Below are 24,264 nucleotides of genomic sequence, written 5' to 3' on the forward strand. Positions count from 1 at the left end.
GATCCTAGAACTACACACTGATGGCAATTCCCTTAGGCAAAGGCCAGAGGGGTCCAAGCACAGTCCTAAGAAATGTCCTGGGCTCTGCGTGGTCCCTGGTGGCTTGGGACAGGCTCTTTCTGATGGCCTCCAGCCTGATGCGCTTCCAGGCACCCCTGATCCCTGGTCCTGCCACTCCCCAGGCTATACTGGCCTCCCTCACTGCCCAGAGGGCTGAGGTGTACCACGTTTAATCCCTGTGGCTCGCCGGGAAGAGGGGATTGCAGAAGGAGGCCAAGCATCCTAGCTCAGCACCCCTCCGCTTCCCCCTCTCTTGCCCCCTCAGCCCTCACTCCAGCTCCCAGCACAGGCAGTGCGGACCTCAGCAGGTCAGCCTCCTCCCCGGGGTCCCCCGGATTGCCTCTTGTGTGCCCTTCCCAGCTGGCCACCAGCACAGTCCTGCCTTGCACCCAGCCTGGGGTTTCCACGGCTCCTGCTGCCCCCTTGAGGCCAGTTCCTGCAGCTTTGCTCCTGAGCCCTGACAGTACTTTGAAGAGGCTGGGAAAAGTCAGCCGGGCACAGACAACCCCCAAGGAGTGAGGGAGGTTCAAGGTAGCCTCCACCATCACCTCTGCATCTCTCTCCCATCTCTTTGCTCGCTCTTCTCTCTCAGGCTTTCTCGGTTCTCTGTTGCCTTGAATCAAGTCACTTGTCAACTTCTCCAGGTCAGCTGTCCAGCATCGTTATCCTGGCACGGGGTGCATCCAGGTCTTAGCACGGAGGAGGTGTGCCGCTACCCAGATTGAAAAGGATGGGGTGCTGACCCCCAGAGAGCTGCTCTGGACCTAGCCAGGGCTAGAGCCATAGCCCACTCTTACAGTGCTCCAGACTCTAGGTGAGGCAGAAATAGAATATTTCAGGTTTACGGCCAAAGGAGACTCTTAGAGCCTCACCTGCCAAGTAGCAAGAATGGCAGCTCTCAATTATTAAGCATCTACTGTCTTCCAGGCATCAGACAATGTCTTCTCTCACCAGATCATCTGAAGTAACACTGAGGTAGGGTATACTGGTCCCATTTTACAGGTGAGAAAACCAAGGCTTGAAGAGATGAGAAGGCTTGCTCAAGTTCATACAGCTACAAGCTGGGAGAATGCGGGTCAGCCCCCCCGTCTGCCTGGCTCACAGACTTCTGTGTTCTTGCCCTCATGGGTCATGTGACCCAACCTGCCCAGCTATGGGAGGCCTATGTTCTGCTGGGGGGAGCAGTCACCATGCACAACGCTGAGGAGTCCCTCATGCCTCAGTCCAGGCTTCCTCGATGGCAGGGGTCCTTCTGGATCTTACGTCACCCTCTACAGCTCCTCAGCCACCCCAAACCCTGGAAAGGCCTCCCGGATGGAGGAGGTCCCCTCTGTCAGGACCCACAGAGGTAGTCAAGGGCTCTAGGTTCAAAGTGCCTGAGCGCTTGCTCTTCTGGCCTCAGTAAGTTACACAGACTCCTGGAGGATCCTTCCCAGCACAGCTCGGGGACTCAGATTTCCCGGCTCTGCCACTTCCTAGCAGCATGGCCTTCCTGAACACTGGTGCCTGCCCTTGGGAAATGGGGATCATAAGGGTACTGACCTCCAAGGGTTGGCAGGGGGATCCAGTGAGCTAAGACCGTCAGGTGCTTACCCAGCATAACCTCTGACAGGAGGTGGGTGCCCCCTCAGGGGCAGCTGTCATCAGTACTGTCAATTCGCTGATCATCTCCTGCTGATCTGGAGTTCTTGTCTTTGCAAAAGATAGAATGGAGGGACTTCCCTGGTGGTGTAGTGGTTAAGAATCCGCCTACCAATGCAGGGGACACGGGTTAGAGCCCTGGTCCGGAAAAATCCCACATGCTGCGGAGCAACTAAGCCCGTGCACCACAACTACTGAGCCTGCACTCTAGAGCCTGTGAGCCACAACTACTGAGCCCGTGCGCCTAGAGCCTGTGCTCCACAACAAGAGAAGCCACCTCAGTGAGAAGCCCGCACACCACAACGAAGAGTAGCCCCCGCTTGCCACAACTAGAGAAAGCCCGCGCGCAGCAACGAAGACCCAACGCAGCCAAAAATAAATAAATAAATAAATTTATAAAACAAAAATGGAATGGAAAAAATAATTTGTGATGGAGTAATAAAGATAACTTCATAGTTAGCCAAGATTTTTCAAGACAAAGGGCACGTGAGGTCAAATAGTAAACAAAGTCTTTGCTCTTAGAAAGGGAACTGCTGCTCTGAAGTATTTGCGTCTTAACACAGAAGTGAGGGTCTTTCAGAAATGGCTGTTCTGAAATTTGTCCTTGAGTCTGCCAGAGGTCACAGGAAAGGGACAGGACATTGTGCTATTTGAAGGGTGGTTATGAAACCATCTCTTCTGACTGGTTCCCAGAACTCTGCTCTTTACTTTGAGCTCTGCAGACTGCAGGTGATGTGGAAATAGCCTTGCTCCTAATTCTCCATTTCCTTGTTTCTGCAGCAGTCCCCACTCTGCCCTTGGGCACGCTGCAGCCGGGAAAGCTGTCATCTGGGCCTGGGTAACAGCTCCTGTGCACAGCCAGCCAGCCGTGTCACCCTGGGCAAGTCAGATCACGTCTCTGGACCTCCTCCTCCTCAGTAAAACAAGGCAGTCGAACTAGGTGGTAAGTTACTGACACCTTGAAATTCTTGGATTTCTCTTCAGTAAATATTAAACTATTGCCTTCTCTTCCTAGCCACAAAGAATTCAAGTGTATCTGGATCATCTCTGCCCAATCCAGGGCCTATTACAGCAGAAAGGACCTAGTAGCCCCAAGTTGGTAATTAACTGACTGAAAGAACATGGCAAGCCACGTCTCACTGACCCTATTTCTCCACCTTAAAATGATCTAAAACCTTCATCATAGGGCTGTTGAGAGTGACAGTACCTACAAAGTCCCTAACACACAGTAGGCCCTCAGGAATCCTCTGTTGAAGGACAGGGCCCCTGTAGAGGTGGTTTGAATGAAGCTACTGGCTCACACAATGGAACACTGCTCCTGCTACCCCAGCCAGGTGGGGACATGTTTGTCCCCATCAAAGATCCAGGTTCCAGCAAGACCTGCTTCATAGCACCAGCCAGCACACCCAGAAGGAAGGAGCTCTATTATGTTCTGTGATGAGCTTGGAAATAGCTACAGATTTAAGCCTATTGATGCAAAAACACCGGTTTGTTCTCGAAATGAGAGTTGAATTCTTTACCCAGGGAGAGAATTTTTAGAGAAGCAAGTGGTCCTCTAAAAAAAAATAATAAAAATCACACATATTTTTTTTCAAGGCTGGATGATGAGGTAGGCCCTTTCTCTAGTGTTCCAGCACCGTCGAATCCAAGAAGGTTCAAGATAGAAGACACCTTAGAGAACTCAAGCTCAACCCCTCATCTGACGAGTAAAGAAATTGAAGATCCAGAGAGAGAGAGGGAGTCCCAGGTAATGCAGGCAGTTGTTAATACAGGACGGGGTGAAATTAAATGAGCAAATTAACTGTCACTGCACAGTACCGTATTTTCTGCTTTGAACAGCACTTTCACGCCCATGTGCACACTTAACGACCCCATGAGGTAGATATCAGTATCTCTGTTTGACAAATGAGGAAATTAAAGTTCACAGTATTGGAGGGATCTGCTCGTGATCACCTGGCCTTTTCCCCTAAGTCCCTGTGGTTGAACCAGAACTTCTCTCCGTGGCTGTGGGAAGTGTTGGAATGATTCTGAAGGGAGGGAGACATGCTTGGGCTCCCAGGGCCCAGCATGTCAGCCTGTAGGAGTAGAGGGGAAGGCTGTGTGTGTCGGGGCAACTGTCGAATGTGGGTACAGAGTGGTTACTCCCATGCCCTGGGTCAGGAAAGATGGACTATGCCACTCCCCAGTTTTGTCCACAGGCCCAGGCTCATACCATGTACCAGAGGTGTCAGAGAATGTGGCCTCTGGCTTATCTGAAGAGACAGAGCTAACTCCCATGAACCAATTGGAAAGCGTGTCATTCAGCAATAAAAAGGAACAAACTACTAACACAACAATGGGGAAGACACTTAGAAACAGTATGTTGAGTGGAAGAAGCCAGGCTCAAAAGAATGCATGTTGTATGATTCCATTTATATGAAACTCTAGAAAACACTGATCTATAGAGACCTGGCACAGACTGAGTGAATGGAATAGAAAGGAATGAGGTGGGAAGAGATATAGTTGGGTTTACATAGATAGATTCCTTGACCAGAGGGACAGGGAGAAATGATCAGTATTAAGCTTCTCCCAAGGACCTAACCAGTTTTGGAATGAGTGGAGGCCCTTAGACAGAATTCCTCTGCTCTCCGCTTTGACTTTTCTTGTTTCTCTTCCTGAACTTCCATTGCTTTCCTCTCGGCTCCCCCAGACTGACCTTGGCCTGCGGCAGTCAGTCTGCCCACACCTCTTGGCTTTCACTGCAGAGGTCCTTGGGGCTCTCCCAGACCCCACTGCCCTCCTCTATATGTCCTGACCCTCTTCCCTCCAGCCGAAACAAACCAGCCCCCCTCTGTCACACTCACAGCCAGGGAGGAATCCTGCAGCAGGAGACATGAACTGCAAACTGGTGGACGAAGTTGCAAGATGCTGCACGAAAGGATGAGTCTATGTTTCTCTGATGTTCTTTCAAACAGATTCATTTCTCCTTTGATGTGCTCATGGAAATTCAGATTTTTCTTTCTGGCAAGACCATACGCTGAAGTTTAGAAGAAATTTAGATTACGCTTAGAAGGGAAACGCAGCGGCTTGTTGGGGTAAGATCATTGGCTTTGAGATGAGATCAATGTGAGTTCAAATCCCAACTCGGCCACATCTGTAAAAGCCTGACTTTCAAATAGCGGCCCTGGCACACAGGAACCGAAGTGATGACCACAGCGATTCATGCTGAGGATGTTTGCTAAGCACCTTCCTGTGCAGGCTTCATTTAATCTTCACAACGATCCCATGAGACAGGAAACGTTTACAGAAGAGGAAACTCAGGTTCAGACCCAACATGATTAGAAATGGAAGTGAGTTTCTCCCCAGAGGAGGAAGTGGCTTTAAAGCTGAAATTCACAGCCCCTCTGCCATATCATTGTGTTTTCATTACTTTTGATAGCCTAACCTCTAGGAAATTACTTTGCATCTTGTATCATGAAGGGTCTATCTCCTCAACTGGGCTGCCATTTATTTGATTAAAGGATTTGCATCTCCTTCACCTCTGTATCATCACCCCCTCTCCACATTTGAGCAGTTCATGAAATAGCAACCGATTGACATGAACAGGCTTTGGAGAGAATTTTTCAACAGCCCAGCTATCTTTCCCTCTCCACCCATTAAAAAAAGTCATCTTAAATATGAATGTTCCATTATAAAAGTAAACATATCAAATGCAGAAAATTCAGAAAACTATAAAAATAAAGAGAAAAAAATAATTTATGATCTAACCACCCCAAAGTATTATTTTGTCCTATTTCCTTCCAATCTCCCTGTGCAGAGATTTTTATTATTGCTCTTTATCTAAGAGACTATTCATTATAAATGTTTATTTTTTTACAATCAAGAAGTATATTTGCACATTGGAAAAGGGAAAAAAAAACACCCTGAAAAATAATACAAGTTACTCAAAAGATTACAACCAAGAGATAGTTACTGTTAAAATCTTTGGCATATTTTGACTTGACTTCTCCGCATTTCATTCTGAGGACCCCGAATTGCAGAACGGGGGGCTCCCAGGCCTGGCTGAGGTTCAGATCAGCCAAAGAACATCTCTACGATCCATGAAACCAGAGTGCATAAAGCAGAGGTGTTTGTTCAGCTGTTTTAATCTAATGTTGAATGTGTAGGATTGTATAGGAAAGTATAGGATTTCTTATTTACTCTTTTTTTATATATACGGCAGGTTCTTATTAGTTATCCATTTTATGCATATTAGTGTATATATGTCAATCCCAATCTCCCATTAATGACTACTTGATAATTCTATCATATGGCTGAACCAAAATCATTTAACCAGTTCCAAGTGGTTGGGCATGTTGGTGGTTTTCGACCAGTTAGTCATGTTTGTAAGCACCAGTGAAACCGACATCTCTGCTGTTACCTCTGCTAGCAGGCTCTCTGGTCATTGACTCAGAGGTAACCGGGGCAGTCACATGGGCGCTTGGATTCCAAAGGCCGAGTTTCACCTGCCTTCCGTTCTTTTCGGGATAAGCCTGAGTGCCCATGGATCTGAGAGAGCCGATGGATTTGAGTCATCTGGAGGAGAAAGTTTCTGATGAGGAAATGACTTTGTGGGTTCCCCCTAGGAACCTCCTGCAATCTTTCTAGAGTGTCAGCTTCTGATCTCCCTAATAGATGGATGCACAGGGATAGAGAGGGCAAAAACGTAGAAAAGGACTTTTAAAAATGAATATGTGAAAGACACTACCATGTGTAAAATAGCTAGCTAGTGGGAACATGTGGTATGGCACAGGGAGCTCAGCTCGGTGCTCTGTGCTGACCTAGATGGGTGGGAGCGGGAGGGAGGTTCAAGAGGGAGGGGATATATGTATACGCAGAGCTGATTCACTTCACTGTACAACAGAAACTAACACAACATTGTAAAGCAATTATACTCCAATGAAAAAAATGAATATTTGCACGTGAAAAACATTCCAACATTTCAGAGGAAGAAAAGGAAAAAGGCCACAAAAAGTAATCTCTCTCTCACACCCAGATTCCCTATTACCTTTCCATAGGCAAATATTGTCCATGGTTTCTCATGTCTTCAGGAACTGTCTACACTTACACCATCATTTCTCTATCTTTCCACCTATCTCTTCACTTGTCCAGCTATCTTTTTTCCATGTACTTATATAGCTAGCTACTCATCCACCCACCCGTCCATCCATCCATCCACCCATCCATCCATCTATCCATCCATTCATCTATCCATCCATCCATCCAACCGTCCATCCATCCATCCATCCATCTATCCATCCATCCATCCGTATAAAAAATCAGGAATCTTTAAATGAATGTTAACCACAAATAGAGCAGTTTAGAATGGACTTTAAGAGATAGCGCCCTGGTTCCCCAGCCCAGCTAACCACCTGCTTTGTAACATTAGCCAAGACACCTTACTTCTCTCTGCCTCGATTTCCTAATATGAAAAGATGAGTTCCCTAATACCTCCCAAGGGGACTGTGAATGTGCCTTGGAATGTGGAGACAGGAAGGCCGACGCGAGAGTGGATAGAGAGTCTTGCTCTCCCTACACCTGCAGGGAGGAAGGACATCATGGAGGTTTTCCACCCAAATGAGTGCACAGGAGAGGAGAAAGGTGAAGCAAGGTGGCCAAGGGGAGTTCACCCTTGGACACAGGTTGGTCACATTGGCACCCCTGCCTGGTGGAAGGGGACAGAGTGATCTTTCATAAACATTACCTCACCTGCTTTGTGGGAGATAAGGTGTTTGCTAAACTTTGTGGGAAGAGCAGGACCTTCCGCGTGACCACAACCAGGACGGTTGCCTGCTCAGACCGGCTGCCGGGACCTCCAGCTCAGCTTGCCCAAAATACAGGAACCAGCAAACAGCGCTGGGTCTATTTAGTGTAAATAGAGGCAAATGCTCAGGAGATAAAGGACAAAGAGGTCACGGCTGGGAGAGGGACAGTGGCCTCCGCATGAGCCAGTGTCTGTGAACACCTTTGCAATGAGGGCTTCAGGCTCCTGGTGTGGCATTAGCTCCCTCTGGGGTTTGCATCAGGGCCTCTATGTGGCATAACCACGTGAAGCGTGCCCCCTGGAGTTGTGCATTGGGGCAGACTGGCATGTACACATCAACGCGCTCATTGGTCCTTGACTATTTGGAAATTCTATTGATTGGAGAAGTCTGCCACTGTCCGTGCTGGCACTGGGCCCATCCACGTTTGGCTTTCGCATTCTGTGCTTCCTAATGCCATTTCTTAATTAAGATTACACAGCTTTAGTACGTAGACTTGATGTTAAGTAATGGCCCTAATTAAGAGTGAATTTTAATTAAGCTTCATTCAGAGCCTGCCTCTGATTGCCAAAGATTTGCAGCCTGAGAAGGGGAAAGCCTGCCTGTGCACAAAACTTTGACCTTTGTGCTCCTGAGCTGTCTCGACCAGATGGGTTTGCTTGAATTTCTGGCCTCAGGAGCACATTTCTTCACCACGCTGCAGGGGATATAAACTACCTTCCCACCTTCCCTCCCGGCCAGCCACAAACTCAGAGCCCAGGCAACATGAAAACAGAACAAAACTATCCCGAGTGTAGGGGGACTGCAATTCCTGAGGCTCAGCCCAGGGGTCCGCAACTCTTGGGGGAATATCCCCCACATTGCCCACCTTGTCTTAGGAAATAAAGCTCACTCACTGTTCTCCAATTCTCATGATACCCACTCTACAGGTGAGAAAACCAAAGCTCTCAGAGGCTAAGGCTCACGGCTAGTGGGGGTAGAGGGAAGACCAGAAATCAGATCTGGTCTCAACGCCTGTGCCCTCCCCTGGTTAGAACACAGCCTTCCAGTAAATGGCAAACATCTATGCGTTTGGGAGAAACCAACCTCCTTTTATTTCCTATCGGGCCACTTAAACCAGTGTTTCCCAAACTTTAGGGTTCGTACGCCATACAGGTGACTTTTACCGCATCCGTACGCACGATCACGTACTTAACAGTGAAAAACAAACTCATTTGTTTTAAAACAAAACTTTATGTACTACCAGAGAAACTGCTATCCAGCAAAAGTTCTCATAAAAATACAACAATGAAAAATGAAACAATGTTATTGAATCCAAAGCAGAAACCATTACCTTCTAAAAGTCCAAGACTCAGGCCTGGTTTTTATCTAAAAAAGAAAGATGAGAAAAATGTCAAAGACATGAGCATGAAACTGAGACTTTGACCTTGAGATAATCAGAAGGCTTGAAAGAGAGTTGGAAAGATAATCGTCATGTCACAATGTGACTCAGTCCTATCCAGGTGCCACCTAAGAACGACTCAACTGCCCAACACTTTCCAAGACACTGATCTAGGCCTTTAGCACATGGTTCCAGGCTTTGCCTCTGAGTAATATTGCCCCTCAGCTGCTCCACGGATGACAAAATTCTGGCCGGAATTTTCGCTCTCCTATCCCCCAGCCCTGGCCCAAGGCTGCGGTGTGGATATTCCTTTGGTGTTTCAAGTGCAAACACAGTGAAATCAAAATGCTCTCCAGGCCGGCTGGCGGGGTTGGCTCGGCCGCAGAGGACAAGCCTGACTGCCCTGTTCTGAATGTCATCGCCAGACCAGTCTCTTTCAGGATACTGAAGTTCCCACCTTATCAAATCACCCACTGAAGCTAAGTTGTGAAACCATTTTGATATTTCTAGAAGGAAAAGGTAAGTGAAAAAATGGGATTCAATTACCTTGAAAACAAAGGGGGCCATTTCACTCACAAACTACATACTTAGAAGTTCAGTTTGAAAATAGCAATTCAAATGAATCCCAGGCCAAGTTAGAAGGGGAAGAACAAAAAAGAAATCATTTATTAATCCCCTTCCATCTACTCCTTCTGATTGAGTGAATCTTCCTTAGACTCAAAAAAAGGATAAATGGGCTTGAAACAATTAAATAAGCACTTTATGACTTTAATAAGCCAAGCCCCAGAACTTTTCCATTAAAAGTTGGGTATTTAGAAGACCTAACCCGTCTAGTGACCCCAAAACCACCGTGTTTCAGGTGTTCTTCTACATGGAGCTGGAGAAGGACTCTCTGCTCTTCTCCAAGGGATTTCAGGTGAAGTTTCAACCAAACCCTTTAACAGAGCCAAAGACTCTTAGATAAGCCTGCCCAATCTGTTCCCACTTCCTACACCTGGAAAACTTCACTAGAAAAGAAGATACCTCGCTTGAAGTAGAAAAACAATATGGAAATTAACTTATACCAGACAACCATCACTATCCCATGAAAACCACTACCCATTCTTTTTTTCTTTATGTCTTTAATGCCTGGCATTGGAGTGACGGTTGATGGTTTCTTAAGGTATACTTAGCATATTTTCTCCTGCCGTGAATAACGACAGCTGGAGCCAGACTGCTCAGGGGTTGAATTTCTACTCTGCAAGTTACCAGCTGTGGAACTTGGAACCTGTTTCCCCATCTGTAAAATGGGGATAATAATAACACCTACCTCACATCGGATTGTTGTAAGGATTAAATGAGAGCATGCTTAGCACAATGCGTGGCACACGGTCTGTGCTCAGCGGACGGTCGATGGTTGACATTAACCCTGGCTCAAGCTTGTGTTGTGGTTTAGCTCAGCAACTACCGACTTGCCTGTTGGGAGAAGACGCTCCTACGCTCAGAAGATTCAGAAGACCTGCAGGAAGGTGGTGAGTGACTCAACTCCTCTGTGAGTCTCTGAGATGCTTCTCTGTCCTCATTTCAGTTTTCTGCCCACCACGTGGGCCAAAGAGCACTGACCGGAAGCAGGCGCGATCATTTTCCTGAGGACCTGGCTGGAGGGATGGGGCCATACGTAGCACAAGAGAGAGGCGTGTGCTCAGACCATCACTGTCTTGGAAATCCATTTTGACTGTGGATCCAAAGAAAATCCTTCCAGGCTTCGTGTCACACACCAAATCCTGCACACACGTATGCGTTTCTCGCGCCCTATGTATATCTCCCGCACATCTGGGCAAACACCCGTCCCCGCACATGACATCTCATGCACATAGCTGTCCAGCCCTTTGATAAAATGCGCTGTGTCTCCCCAAGTGAAGCTTAATGTGCCTCCGCCTGGGGATTTATACCAAGCAATAAAATCCGCAGAATAGAGAAATGCAAATAGATCGTATAATATAATATTATCATTGTCAACACAAAAGACTTTTATTTACAGCCCCCCAAAAGAAAATACACTGTAGTGTCATTTGTTTCAGGGAATGCGAAAAAGGTTTCAACAACTAACAGGGCATGTTTCTGAGCAAAATATGCCCCATATATGATGTTGGAACACATATTGTCAGTGGCCGCTCGTGTGTCTGTGTTCTTGCAAACAAACCCGTGGAGTCGAGTTAGAGAAGGTCACTTCCAGCCTCTTTGAACCACAGGGCACCTGCCTTGTCCACACACAAACCAAGCAGCGCAGATTTATTTGGCGGGAGAGGGCCTCTGGGGCCGGTCATACTCGATGAGCGCATCTCAGGATGAAGTGTCTGAAGTGTTGCTAACTTGGCTTCCTGAGAAACTGAAGGGGGATGTGAGAGAGGCCAAGTGAACGGGGTTCATGCTTCGAGCCAAGGGAGGCAGTAAAGAGGAAATACAGGAGAGCAGACAGAGGCAGTCTTTTTCCATCTTTTCTCTGGGCTGCATCCCTACGAGCTGAATCCCCACATTCCCAAAAGCTAGAGATCCTTCCATCAACGCTTTTGTTGCACAGGTTACTGACCTCTAATGAGACCAATTTTTTTCATGGATTTGGTTAAAAAATAAATCTGTTATTTTAGTTAGGGATTTGGGTGTCCTGTGAGACCTGGTCACAGTGATGGTTTCATTTCTGTCTGAGAGGGAAGGGTGTAAATTTATAAAGCTTTAAACAGTAATAATTAACTGAAAGACATTTTATGCAAAAATATATATATTCTAGCTGTTTCACCCAATAGCGCTAGAAATATGCGGGTATCATTAGAGCCACTTTATAGATGAGAAAACAGAGGCTTGAGAGAAGTAAAGTGCATTATCCACGGTCACCCAGCTTGCAAGACAGAGAATTGAGACACACATTCAGGTCTGTTTGACTCCAGAGGCCATGATCCTGAACTTTACCCTAACCTGCCTGACCACCCATTACGAAAGCCTCAGCCTGTGCTGGGTGCCCCAACAAGGGTACGTCATTCAATCCTCCCAGGTGAGGTAGGCATTATGGTTCCAACACATGGATGAGCAAAGTGAGGCTCCAGAGAGGAAAAGCATTTTCCCAAGTCATGCAAATGTTATGGAGCTTGACTGGGATTCGGACCCCAAGCCCTGATTCCAAATCCTGGGGGATATAAAATGAGAGTTTGAAGGTGTAGTGATTATACCTTCCCCAGCCCACCACGCTCCTTATCAGTCCTACATGTTGGGTGAGTTTCATGGGTAATCAAATCAGTAACCTCATTTTGCAACCTACGATTCCTATTTTTTTACTTGCAGCTCATTTGGACAAGGAAGGTCGCCATGTTTGAGAAGACAGTTCAGTAAAGCACTCTTGACCATCCCCAGGGTTTCTGCATCCAGGGTGGGTTGGATGGGTCAAAACAACCAACTCCAGTTCAAAAAGGAAGGGAGGAAACCCCACCCCAGAGAGCAAGCTGATCTCCCAGGGGTTAAATGCCACGACCCTCCTAACTCAGTCCTGACCCATCCATCACAGATCCCCTGGTGACCTTCCACTATGTGCCCCAAAGTCAAGACAGAACCCAAAGAATGGTGAGTTCTGTCAATCTGCTTTCACTGGACCCCATCACAGGGAGGTGAGAATAGAGAGGACTCACTTATTCGGGCAACAAATATTGGTGACCATGAAATTGGTGACACCATGTCATGGGCTGGGGATTTGGTGGAGAGGAGCACAGACACATTCTCCAGTATCTGGGACTTATATCCTAGTCAGGGAAACGGATAAGAATCGGGGAAACAGATAAACCAGACCAGCTATCAGATGGTGCTAAGTGTAAGAAGACAATAAAACAGGGGGTGTGATACTGGGGAGTTTGGGGGGTAACATTAGATGCAGAGGTCAGAGAAGGCTTCCCTGAGGAGCTAACACTGACTGGGACCTGACTGATGGGAAGGGGCCGCCCTAGGAAGACCTGGGCATCCCGAGCAGCCCTGGGGAACTCTGTTTGGGGCAATCACCCGTCAGAGTGTCCATGATGACAGGAAGGTCACAATCCCCAGACTCTAATTTCGGTCCACAACGAATCACATCCCTCTGCGAGCACCACGGCCCCAAACCCCCACTGCAGCCACACACCCACAGCAGAAGCTTGTTTGACCAACAGAGTAGTGTGTTCCAAAACACACTCAGCGAAAACCTCCCTGGGGAGGTGAGGTCTCCAGTTTCTTTCTTTCTTTCTTCCCTTCCTTCCTTCTTCCCTTCCTCCCTTTCTTCCTTCCTTCCTTTCTTCCTCCCTTCTTTCTTTCTTCCTTCCTTCCTTCCATCTCGGCCATGCTTGCGGAATTTCAGTTCCTGGACCAGGGATTGAACCCGGGCCAAGGCAGTGAAAGCGCCGAGTCCTAACCACCGGACAGCCAGGGAATTCCATGCAGTTTCTCCTTTAAACAGTAAACATTTGGGGAATTCAGAGCTTCTCACAGGATGGCACCTGCTGTAAGGGCCTGGAGTTAATTTCCACACCTGCCTTATTCAGGATTCTGCATGAAATCATAAGGGAAAATGGAGGCATAAGTTTTCATTGCTGATAGAGGCTAGCTGGCATTCGCAAAGGGGGAAGCTACTGGCACTAACTGAGCACCTTGAGCACCAGCCTTGAGCTGGATACTTCACCTGTGTTGTCTCCTTCATTCCCAGGCGGAAGGTATTAAAAGATGCAATTTTATAGCCCGGGATACTGAGTTCTCTGAGAGGCAAAACAACTTCTTGAAGGTCACATAGCGAGGAAGTGGCAGAGCCAGAAAAAATTACCCTATATTACATTAATTTCTAATGGGTTACTGATTACATTAATTGCATTAATCCAACATATTGATCATTAATCCAATGTATTGATCCATCATACTAGGTTCCAGGCTCCTTGTTAGATGCCTAGGCTCACAGATGATTTCACTGAAATCTCACCATATGTGATTCCTATTTCCATCTGGCAGATGACAAGATTGAGACTCAGGGAGCTGGAGTATCTTGCCCAGGTCACTCAGCTCCTAAGTGAAAAGCCAGGATTCAAACCCAGGTATCTCTGATTGACACCCTCTCCCCTTTTTTTTTTCAGAAAGAGAGACTAAAGAGACTCAAGCGAGGAAAAGATAGAAATGTTCCATATTAAAAGAGGCCAAAGAGATATGACAACCAAATGCAAAGTCTGATTCTACACTGGTAACTGTACTGAGGGGAAAGTGTTATTTTGTGGTCAACTGACAAAACTGGAATGTGGATGGTAGATTAGATAAAAATTCGATATTGAATTTATGATGTTGGTGACTCTGCTATAATTATGTAAGAGAATATCTTCATCCTTAGTAAACATACAGTACAGTATTCAGAGGTGAAAGGCCATGATATATGCAACTTGTTTATACGGTTCAGAAAAAAAAATTGTGTATGTGAGTACACGCATGTGTGTGTGTGTGTGCACACATGCATGTAGAGAGAAAAAGCAAATGAGGCAAAATGTTAACAGTAGATGAATCTAATAGGTTTATTTACTTTTCTGTAAGTTTGAAATTATTTCCAAATAAAAAGTTGAAAAGAGAGAGAAAGAATTGCCAGATGTCAAAATGAGCTTGTGGTTTTTTCCTGAGTCCTCCTCCAAGGATTTTCGACCCTTTTCAGTATCCTAATTCTTCCGCTCTGTCTGAAATGCCACCATTACCAATTCATTCCTTCAGCTTTACATGTCTAATTTTAAAATGCACTTATCTTTGAGTTATGTGTCATTCAGATCTTAAGGAGATGGAGCTGGAAATGTTAATACGCACCATCATTTGTTGAGTGTTACATGCCAGGGATGGTGATAAGGACTTTCTCTGTGTTGTCTCACCTAATCAACTTAATAGTCCCAAACGCCATAAAACGTAGGCACTCTTACTCTCCTCATTTTGGAGACCCAGAAACCTAGGCACAGAGAGTGTTGTAACTGGCCTCAAGCCCCTCAGCAAATAAGCAACAAAGCTGAGGTTTGAACTGAGACACCTTTAAAAGCGCAATCTTCCAAACAAGGGAACAGTTTGCTTTCACAGCAGAAGAAACTAGATACCAATTAATACAGGAGCTTGCATTCTCCCCAAGATGCACAGCTGATTTCCTAATCTCTACTCAGTGTCCCAGGCACTACTCTTATGCGCTGGGACAGTAATCTTCGTTTTCTGGAGAAGCATCTTTAGTAAGGTATCATGAATGGTTCCCTGCCATAGGACATCAGCTGGCTTCTGAGCAACCACAGGGGATTTAGAAATCACTGGCAACTCACCAAGTGCTGTCATTACCATCACCAGGCATTCTGACTTTCCCAGGGTGGTCTCCTTGTCAAATGGCTGGTCCCACAGTCAGACCACAGCTCTTCATGAGTGAGTTGGGAAAGGCTGACTTCTGTTGGCTGATAGCTCAAGAGAATTCCCCTTTGGAAGGCTCTCCACCAACCCAGGAATCAAGTATTAACTCTTACAGAGCATACAAGTTCCTGAAAAATCAGTCCTTTACTTTCCAGTTTCATGTCTTACTGCCCCTCCTTCATTCCCTGTTCAGATCATACTAAGTTTCTTCCACTTCCCTGAAAGTGTCTGATTTTTCTCACCTTTGGGCAAATGCTCTCTCCTATGTCCAGAATGCCCCTTGTCCTAACTCCAACTTTTCCTACAAAATTCTGGTTTGTTCTTTTTGTCACAGCCTAGATATCACTTCCTCCAGGAAGCCTTCCCTGAATTCTAGACTAGAGTAGGTGCCCCTCCTTTGGGGTCTCCAGGCACCAAGGTATTAACTTTTTTTTGTTCCCTATTAATCTTGTAAAGGCCCATCTCTCTCCCTATATAGGCTCTTTATAGTCCCGTGAAACAGGGGCTATGTTTTGTTCCCCCAATTTATTGGCCATAGCTTAATACAGAGTAATGACTCAGGAAATATTTGGTCCATGAGTAAATAAAGGAAGGAGAACTTTAATCTTAACCTGAATTTCCATGTGTGTTGATGAGGGTTTTGAGTTAAGGCCATGATTCTATAATGCAAGAAGTAGTTTGGAAAACTAACTCAGGTCCTGGTCAAGCAGACCTGCTTTGGGGTCCCAGATCTGCAACACTCTGTGCCTTTAAATGAGTTATCTAATGTCTCTAGGTCTGTTTCCTCATCTGTAAAATGCACGTCAGCACTGCATCTGCCTCATAGTTCTATTATGAGCATCAAATGTTACACCCATGGAACTTGTCATCACTCTCCCTGACCCTGGCAAACACTGGGTAAGTGTAGGCCATTAGGATTGAGATTTGTTATGTTATTATAATTATTATCATGATTATTATTAAAGCCATATTAGAAGTAAAAGAAGCAGACATAGACATTCAGCTGGCTGCTACCATGGAAACCTGGATAAACACCCAGAAGTGTAACTGACTCTTCCTCCAGATGTTGGATGTACCGCAGCATCGGGGGGTCTTGCCTCAAGCAGGATCTACCTCTGCACACAAGATTTCTGTTTCCTTTGTCAAACTCAAACCTGATTAGGGAAAAAGAAAGCACATCATTTCAAATTCCCAGTCTCTGGTGTCCACAACCAAGACAGATGTGTTTTGCTAAGTCTGGTCTGCAACCTTGAGTCAGGCAAGATAATTCTTGGGTCCTGAAAGTACATTTTTTCAGGTACATTTACCGATAAAAACTGGGCTACCAGCTCCAGAGACTTTAGTCCTATGAGCATGAACGTTGCAGCTGGAGAGACTGAGGCTGGAGAGGCAGCAATGCACTGTGGTTAGGCACGCAGACATCAGACCCCAGCCCCACAGCTCACTAACTGCACCATCTGGGGCAAAAATTACTTTACCTCCGTGCCTCAGTTTCTTCATCTGTAAAATTAGGCTAATCAGAATATCTATCTCAGAGGGTTTCATAAGAGGATTAAATGAGTAGGTATTTGTAAAGGGATTTGAACAGGGTCTCATACTACGTGTTTGTTAAATAAATGTCAGTACTTTGTGGTCAATTCAAACAAGAGAGAAAATTATAGATTGTAACCTCAGAGCCTTGGATGTCTGTACTTATTTCTGCATTTTTGTTTCAAAGGTATCTGCTCAGGAGGGCAGGAAGGAGTCAGGAAGAAAATCCTTTTTGTTCTGCCTGTAGAGTTGGCAATTCCTATGGGGGAGAAATCAATGAGAACTTGATACACAGTGTGCAACCCTCTCTGGCGAATCCCTAAAATTGATTCCACTAAGATCCTTGACTTTCAAGTCCTCTATAAAGGAGGCAAAAATAAACACAGATTTTCTCTAAGCTAGGAGGTAAAATTTTATTTCCAATTAAAAGAAAAACTTTAAAAAAAGACCAGTTACATCCAAGTCAAAGGTAATTTATTTTACGAGGGGTTGTTCAAGTATAGAATAAGATAGCACTACTCATAATAACCAGCAACAAGTGTACATTTAAAGGGCACTTTAAACATCTCAGAACATATTTGCACATCTTATCTGCCCTCCACGCATGTCCCATTCCTTCTGTATTGCAGAGTAAAGAGCTCACGGCCCAGAATCACATGACTTCCATTATTCTGTATGAGCTTCTATTCATAAGCAAGTGATTTTGTGTTTCTAGGCCTCAGTTTTCCTGTCTATGTAATGAAGATAATGTTCCTTACCTCGTGGTGTGTATTAAGCAAGTAGTAAGTGAGTAAGCTATGCGAAGCCCCTGGCATGGTGACCGGCATATATTGGTAGTATTTATTGCATCGCACAATAAAATGTGAAGGTTGGATTATGAGAATAGAATGTGAAAGTTAAGTGCCTCGAAAATGTCACATGAGGGGTATTATTTTAAATGGGATTCACATTTTAAGGAATAATGGTTAAATTTCTAGGTATGATAGTGGCATTAGGGTTATGTTTTTAAAAGGGACCCTTCCAGATTGTAGCTTCTAAATACCACTAACTATTAAAAAGAACCAGGGCTTTGTGGGAAAAATGATAAGGACTGATTCCAGGTCTAGGAGGAAATGTACAAGATAAGACATCTTGTCAGCCAGGGAGCCGTCAAAGACCACCAGGGCTGTGACAATAGGACTCAGGAGCCAGTTTGAAGACGCTCCCACTGGCCAAAAACTGGGACAACTGGAACATCAGTAAAGGCTATAATGGCAAAGGATTGAGAAATATCAACTATGCTCAAAGGTGAGTTTGTAAATGATACTGGGCAAATGACCACTTTGGGAAGATTCTAGAGAGCCAACTTTTTTATTTTCAAAACTGATTTTAAAAAGGGGAGAAAATCAAGAATTTATCCTGCCTTCCTAGAGGAACTGTTCCTCTGCATAATCAAATAGTTTAATAAAAGATGTCTCTTTATCTAGGAAGATTCCAGATAATAAACTCCAAGAGAATGGTAGAATATCACCATTTTGTACACTCCTAATAGATTAATGGATCTAGTCAATGACCATCCATGGTTGCTCACGTCACCAAAGAGAGACAACCACATATCATGTGCTGTGACATAATCTTGTCCCTTCAAAGAATAAAAACATAGAACCTTATCACGCTTCTAGGTCTAATTGTCTGATTACAAAAAGTGCATGGGACAAAGGAATATGTTCAATACCACGCTATAGTCAGCAAACTGAGAAACTACAAGACAAATAACCCCCCAAAAAATGGAAGAAGATAGGTATTGAATAGAAAGAGAAAGAAAGGGAGAGTGAGGAATCTGTAGATTAAAGGAGACTTAAAAATATATCAACCATTTGGAATGTATGAATCGTATTTGGATCCCAATTTTAGCAATCTGTTTTTTAAAAATCAGGGAAATGTGAATACTGACTAGATATTTGATGATATTGAAGCAGTTCTTGTTCATTTTGTAGGTGTGTAAATAGTATTGGGGTGATTTTAGTTGTCTTAACTGAGGTGAAATTCATATAACAGAAAACCAACCATTTTAAAGTGAACAGTTCAGTGGCATTTAGTATATTCACAATGTAGTGCAACCACCATCTCTATCTAGTTTCAAAACATTTTCATCACCCCAAATGGAAGCCCCATACCCCTGAAGCATTTGCTCCCCATTCCCCACTCCCTACTTCCTCTGGTAACTACCATCCTGCATCTGTCTTGTCTATCTCTGTGAATTTACCTGTTCTGGATATTTCATATAAATGAATCATACCATATGTGACCTTTGTAACTGACTTCTTTCACTTAGCATAGTGTTTGTAGATTTTTTGATGATGGCCATTCTGACAGGTGTGAGTTGATACCTCATTGTAGTTTTGATTTGCATTTCTCTAATGATTAGTGATGTTGAGCATCCTTTCATGTGTTTGTTGTCAATCTGTATGTCTTCTTTGGAGAAATGTCTATTTAGATCTTCTGTCCATTTTTGGATTGGGTTGCTTGTGTTTTTGATATTGAGCTACATGAGCTACTTGTCTATTTTGGAGATTAATCCTTTGTCAGTTACTTCATTTGAGAATATTTTCTCCCATTCTGAGGGTTGTCTTTTCATCTTGTTTATGGTTTCTTTTGCTGTGCAAAAGCTTTTAAGTTTCATTAGGTCCCATCTGTTTATTTTTGTTTTTATTTCCATTTCTCTAGGAGGTGAGTCAAAAAGGATCTTGCTATGATTTATGTCCTAGAGTGTTCTGTCTATGTTTTCCTCTAAGAGTTTGATAGTGTCTGGCCTTACATTTAGGTCTTTAATCCATTTTGAGTTTATTTTGCTGTATGTTGTTAGGGACTGTTCTAATTTCATTCTTTTTCATGTAGCTGTCCAGTTTTCCCAGCATCACTTATTGAAGAGGCTCTCTTTTCTCCATTGTACATTCTTGCCCCCTTTAGCAAAGATAAGGTGACCATATGTATGTGGGTTTATCTCTGGACTTTCCATCCTGTTCCATTGATCTATATTTCTGTTTTTAATGCCAGTACCATACTGTCTTGATTACTGTAGCTTTGTAGTCTAGTCTGAAGTCTGGGAGCCTGATTCCTCCAGCTCCATTTTTCTTTCTCAAGATTGCTTTGGCTATTCGGGGTCTTTTGTGTTTCCATACAAATTGTGAATTTTTTTGTTCTAGTTCTGTGAAAAATGTCATTGGTAGTTTGATAGGGATTGCACTGAATCTTTAGATTGCTTTGGGTAGTACAGTCATTTTCACAATGCTGATTCTTCCAATCCGAGAACATGGTATATCTGTCCATCTGTTTGTATCATCTTTAATTTCTTTCATCAGTGTCTTATAGTTTTCTGCATACGGGTCTTTAGTCTCCTTAGGTAGGTTTATTCCTAGGTATTTTATTCTTTTTGTTGCAGTGGTAAATGGGAGTGTTTCCTTAATTTCTCTTTCAGATTTTTCATCATTAGTGTATAGGGATGCAAGAGATTTCTCTGCATTAACTTTGCATCCTGCTACTTTACCAAATTCATTGATTAGCTCTAGTAGTTTTCTGGTAGCATCTTTAGGGTTCTCTATGTAAAGTATCATGTCATATGCAAACAGTGACAATTTTACTTCTTTTCTGATTTGGATTCCTTTTATTCCTTTTTCGTCTCTGATTGCTGTGCCTAAAACTTCCAAAACTATGTTGAGTAATAGTGGTGAGAGTAGGTAACCTTGTCTTGTTCCTGATCTTAGTGGAAATGGTTTCAGTTTTTCACCATTGAGAACAATGTTGGCTGTGGGTTTGTCATATGTGGCCTTTATTATGTTGAGGTAAGTTCCCTCTATGCCTACTTTCTGTAATCTTGGTTGTAGGTTTTTCCCTTTCATCACTTTAAATACATCCTACCACTCCCTTCTGGCAGGGATATATTTATTATTATTATTATTATTATATATTTTTTGGCTGCGTTGGGTCTTCGTTGCTGTCTGCGGGCTTTCTCTAGTTGCAGCAAGTGAGGGCTACTCTTCATTGCAATGCGTGGGTTTCTTATTGCGGTGGCTTCTCTTGTTGCGGAGCACGGGCTATAGGCACGTGGGCTTCAGTAGTTGTGGCACGCAGGCTCAGTAGTTGTGGCTCACAGACTCTAGAGCACAGGCTCAGCAGTTGTGGTGCATGGGCTTGGTTGCTCCGCGACATGTGGGATCTTCCTGGACCAGGGCTCTAACCCGTGTCCCCTGCATTGGCAGGCGGATTCTTAACCACTGTGCCACCAGGGAAGCTCTATCCTGCTCATTTTTGAATCGAAGACCCTTCTCCAATGTCTAGCACGGTGCTTTGTATTACAAAGTGGGTATCCAACAAATACTTGTTTAATTAACGAACTAATTGTTGTGATCAGATCCCCATGGAGTTTTCTCTTCTCCCGGGTAAACATCCCTCGCACATTCAACCATTTTCACTTCTCAGAGCTTTCTCGATGACCCCCAGGGTCAGGACCAGCGAGAAGAAGAGAGACGCCCAAGTTGCAATGTTGAAGAAGCCCCAGCTCTCATGTGCCCATCCTGCACTTGCACGAACCTGGGAGTGAGGACTTCTTTATACGTTGCACCCTGGGCACCTCTCTTGCCTCATCCTACACCCTCTCCAGAAAGGTAACTCTCTCTTTCACATCCCTGGACTCCAGATGAGGTCAAACCAGAAGATATGGTGGAAAAGGCTGTCATCTTCCAAGCTCTGCACACTGTACTGTTAATTCTAAGATTTCACTTCTTGTCTCTTAACACCTCTCCTCTTCACACTGGGTCTGCCTCTGCCCCTCCATTCCCTCCCAGATACACACATGGGCTCTGTCAAGCCAGCACTGGCCCATCCTACCCTTGCACAGTTGATGTCTTAAGACCGGGAGCAGAACTTTACAGTTAATCTGAATAAATTTTGTCTTGTTTCTTTCAGCAACTCCTCCTGCTGTGTATCATCTTTTCTTAGGTCCTTATTTATTATTCAGCCTATTAGCTATTTTCCTGAGCCTTGTTTCCATTCATTCATTCATTCATTCACTCATCATATATTCCCTGAGCACCTGTTCTGAGTCAAGCTCTTTGCTGAGGGCACAGAAATGAGTGACCTGTCTCTACCCTTGAGAATCTCTGGCAAAGGAGGAAACATGCATGTAAATAGCTGATGACAACTCAATGGGCTGAGTGTGACTGTAGAGAAGAATGGCGGTGCTCAGCTCATAGGGTGGCACTTAGACCAGACAAGAGGGCCAGGGAAGGCTTCTGGAGGAAGTGACGTGGCGTGAGATCATATGGGATGACCAGATGATTGCATCATTGGATCTGACACACGAGCCGTCTACATCTTCCTCTAAGTTGTTAGTGATCATGGGGACGAGACCAAGGCTAAGCCTTGCTGCAACCAGGAAACCACTCCCACCTGAAAGAGAAAGTCACCCTGAGGAATACCTGCGTGCTCTAAAAGACTGCTGAGAGCTCATGTGGGGCCTTAGTGCAAGTGAGAATTCGAAAAGGGCAGCCCTCAGCAGCCTCAGTACTGCTCCCTCTCTCCACCCACCCCCAGTGTGGTCTGGTGCTCTGCTTCTCTTCCTCTTTCATCCATACGCATGGATGCCTCCCTTTAAGCTGGTGTTGGAGGAGAGGGCATGTGACTAGCCTGCAGTCCCCAAGCCAGCCAAAGATAAAAAGAGGCTGACATTCAGGGCCCTGGATTTGGGAGTATCGGGCAACGGATTTCTGTTCAGAACCTACGCGATTCCTGCCACAAGGAACTTACCGCTCCTCAAGCTTCCAACTAAACTCAGTTCTCAAGCTCTGTATCGAAGCTGAAGTTCAGTTGGCAGATTCTTTGTTAAGGAAACAGCAGCCCCTGCTGTCACTCCGGGTAGAGCTTATGACCTGAGCTGTGCTCCGAGCGGGAGGAGGATTTTATTTATACCTCCACCACGACATTTCTGGAAAGGAGTCCAGCCAGACCACTGTCCACTGCCTTTATTTGTTTGCTTATCTGCTTTATTTCAAATGAACTCGGGCTGAGGATTTGGGGATACCATCTGATCTATTATTATTATTATTAATTATAATAACAGCAATGACCAATTATTGAACACTTATTATGTGTTAAGCACTTACATGCATTTTTTTTTTTTTTTTTTGCGGTACGCGGGCCTCTCACTGTTGTGGCCTCTCCCATTGCAGAGCACAGGCTCTGGACACGCAGGCTCAGCGGCCATGGCTCACAGGCCCAGCTGCTCCGCGGCATGTGGGATCTTCCCGGACCGGGGCACGAACCCGTGTCCCCTACATCAGCAGGTGGACTCCCAACCACTACGCCACCAGGGAAGCCCTTACATGCATTATTTTGTTTAATCATCTCAACAATAAAGGTTATTATTCCCACTTTGCAGATTAGAAGCTGAAAACATTGATCACTTGGTATAATTATTTTTTATTTAACAATTTAATAAGAATAATTTAGTAACTATTTATTCATTTATTCACTCCATGCATTTGTATTTAGCATCTATTTAGTACCACAAGGAATAAGGCACTGCCTGTGCCTTCATGAAGTAACGACAGAGTAAGGAGGGGGAACAAGAGGAGAAAAGAACTAATATTGATTGGGCATCCACTCTGTGCCACTCCACTCAATGTTTTTAATTGCACTATCTCATCAACTCTTCCAACAATCCTGTGAAGTAAGTGTTTATATATCCATTTTACAGATGAGAAAAACTGAGTCTCAGGGAGTTCAAATGACTTGACTATGTCTGTACAGCTGGTTGGTGGAGGAGCTAGGATTTAAACTCATTTCTCCCTGATGCCAAAGCCCTACTTCTTGTGAGTATATATTCAAAGAAATGCTGTTTTTTTAAAAAAAAAAAAAGTTTATTAAGGCATAAGAAGGGGTCAGGAAGGTGAAATGAACAACTCTGCCCAAGGGCAGGCAGATAATTCACTAAAACAGTTGGTGATCTTTGAGTTCCATTGAACATTCATTTCCTCAGTCATCCAAAGAGCCAGAAAATGTTTACTGAGCACCTAGTTGTGCCAGACATTTTACGGAAACCAGGGAGATGATGGACAAGCTAGTATGATGTTATCTGCCTTCATAGGGATGCGATATCAGGGGATAAGGGAGGTCTAGCATTAAACAATGCAACTCCCAGCAAACTCTCCAGTTGGGATCAGGTGCTAGGAAGCAAGAGAAATAACAGGTGTCACAGAAGTACAAGGGGTGCCCTAAGTGAGACTGAGGTGTGTTGGGAAGCCTGGATGAGGAATTCACATTTGAGCTGCCCCAGAAGGCCATGAGCAGAGGCTACATAGAGAGAGAGGATGTAAGAGCTGCCAGGCAGAAGGGAGAGCACATGGGAAGATTCAAGGCAGGGAGCAGCTAGGAGCACGGAGTTTGTGAAAAGGAGAGATGGGAAGGAAGGTGAGGCTGGGGAGGGGGCGAGGATCACAGGAA

Source organism: Stenella coeruleoalba (genome assembly GCF_951394435.1).
Source record: "Stenella coeruleoalba genome assembly, chromosome: 3".
NCBI lineage: Eukaryota > Metazoa > Chordata > Mammalia > Artiodactyla > Delphinidae > Stenella > Stenella coeruleoalba.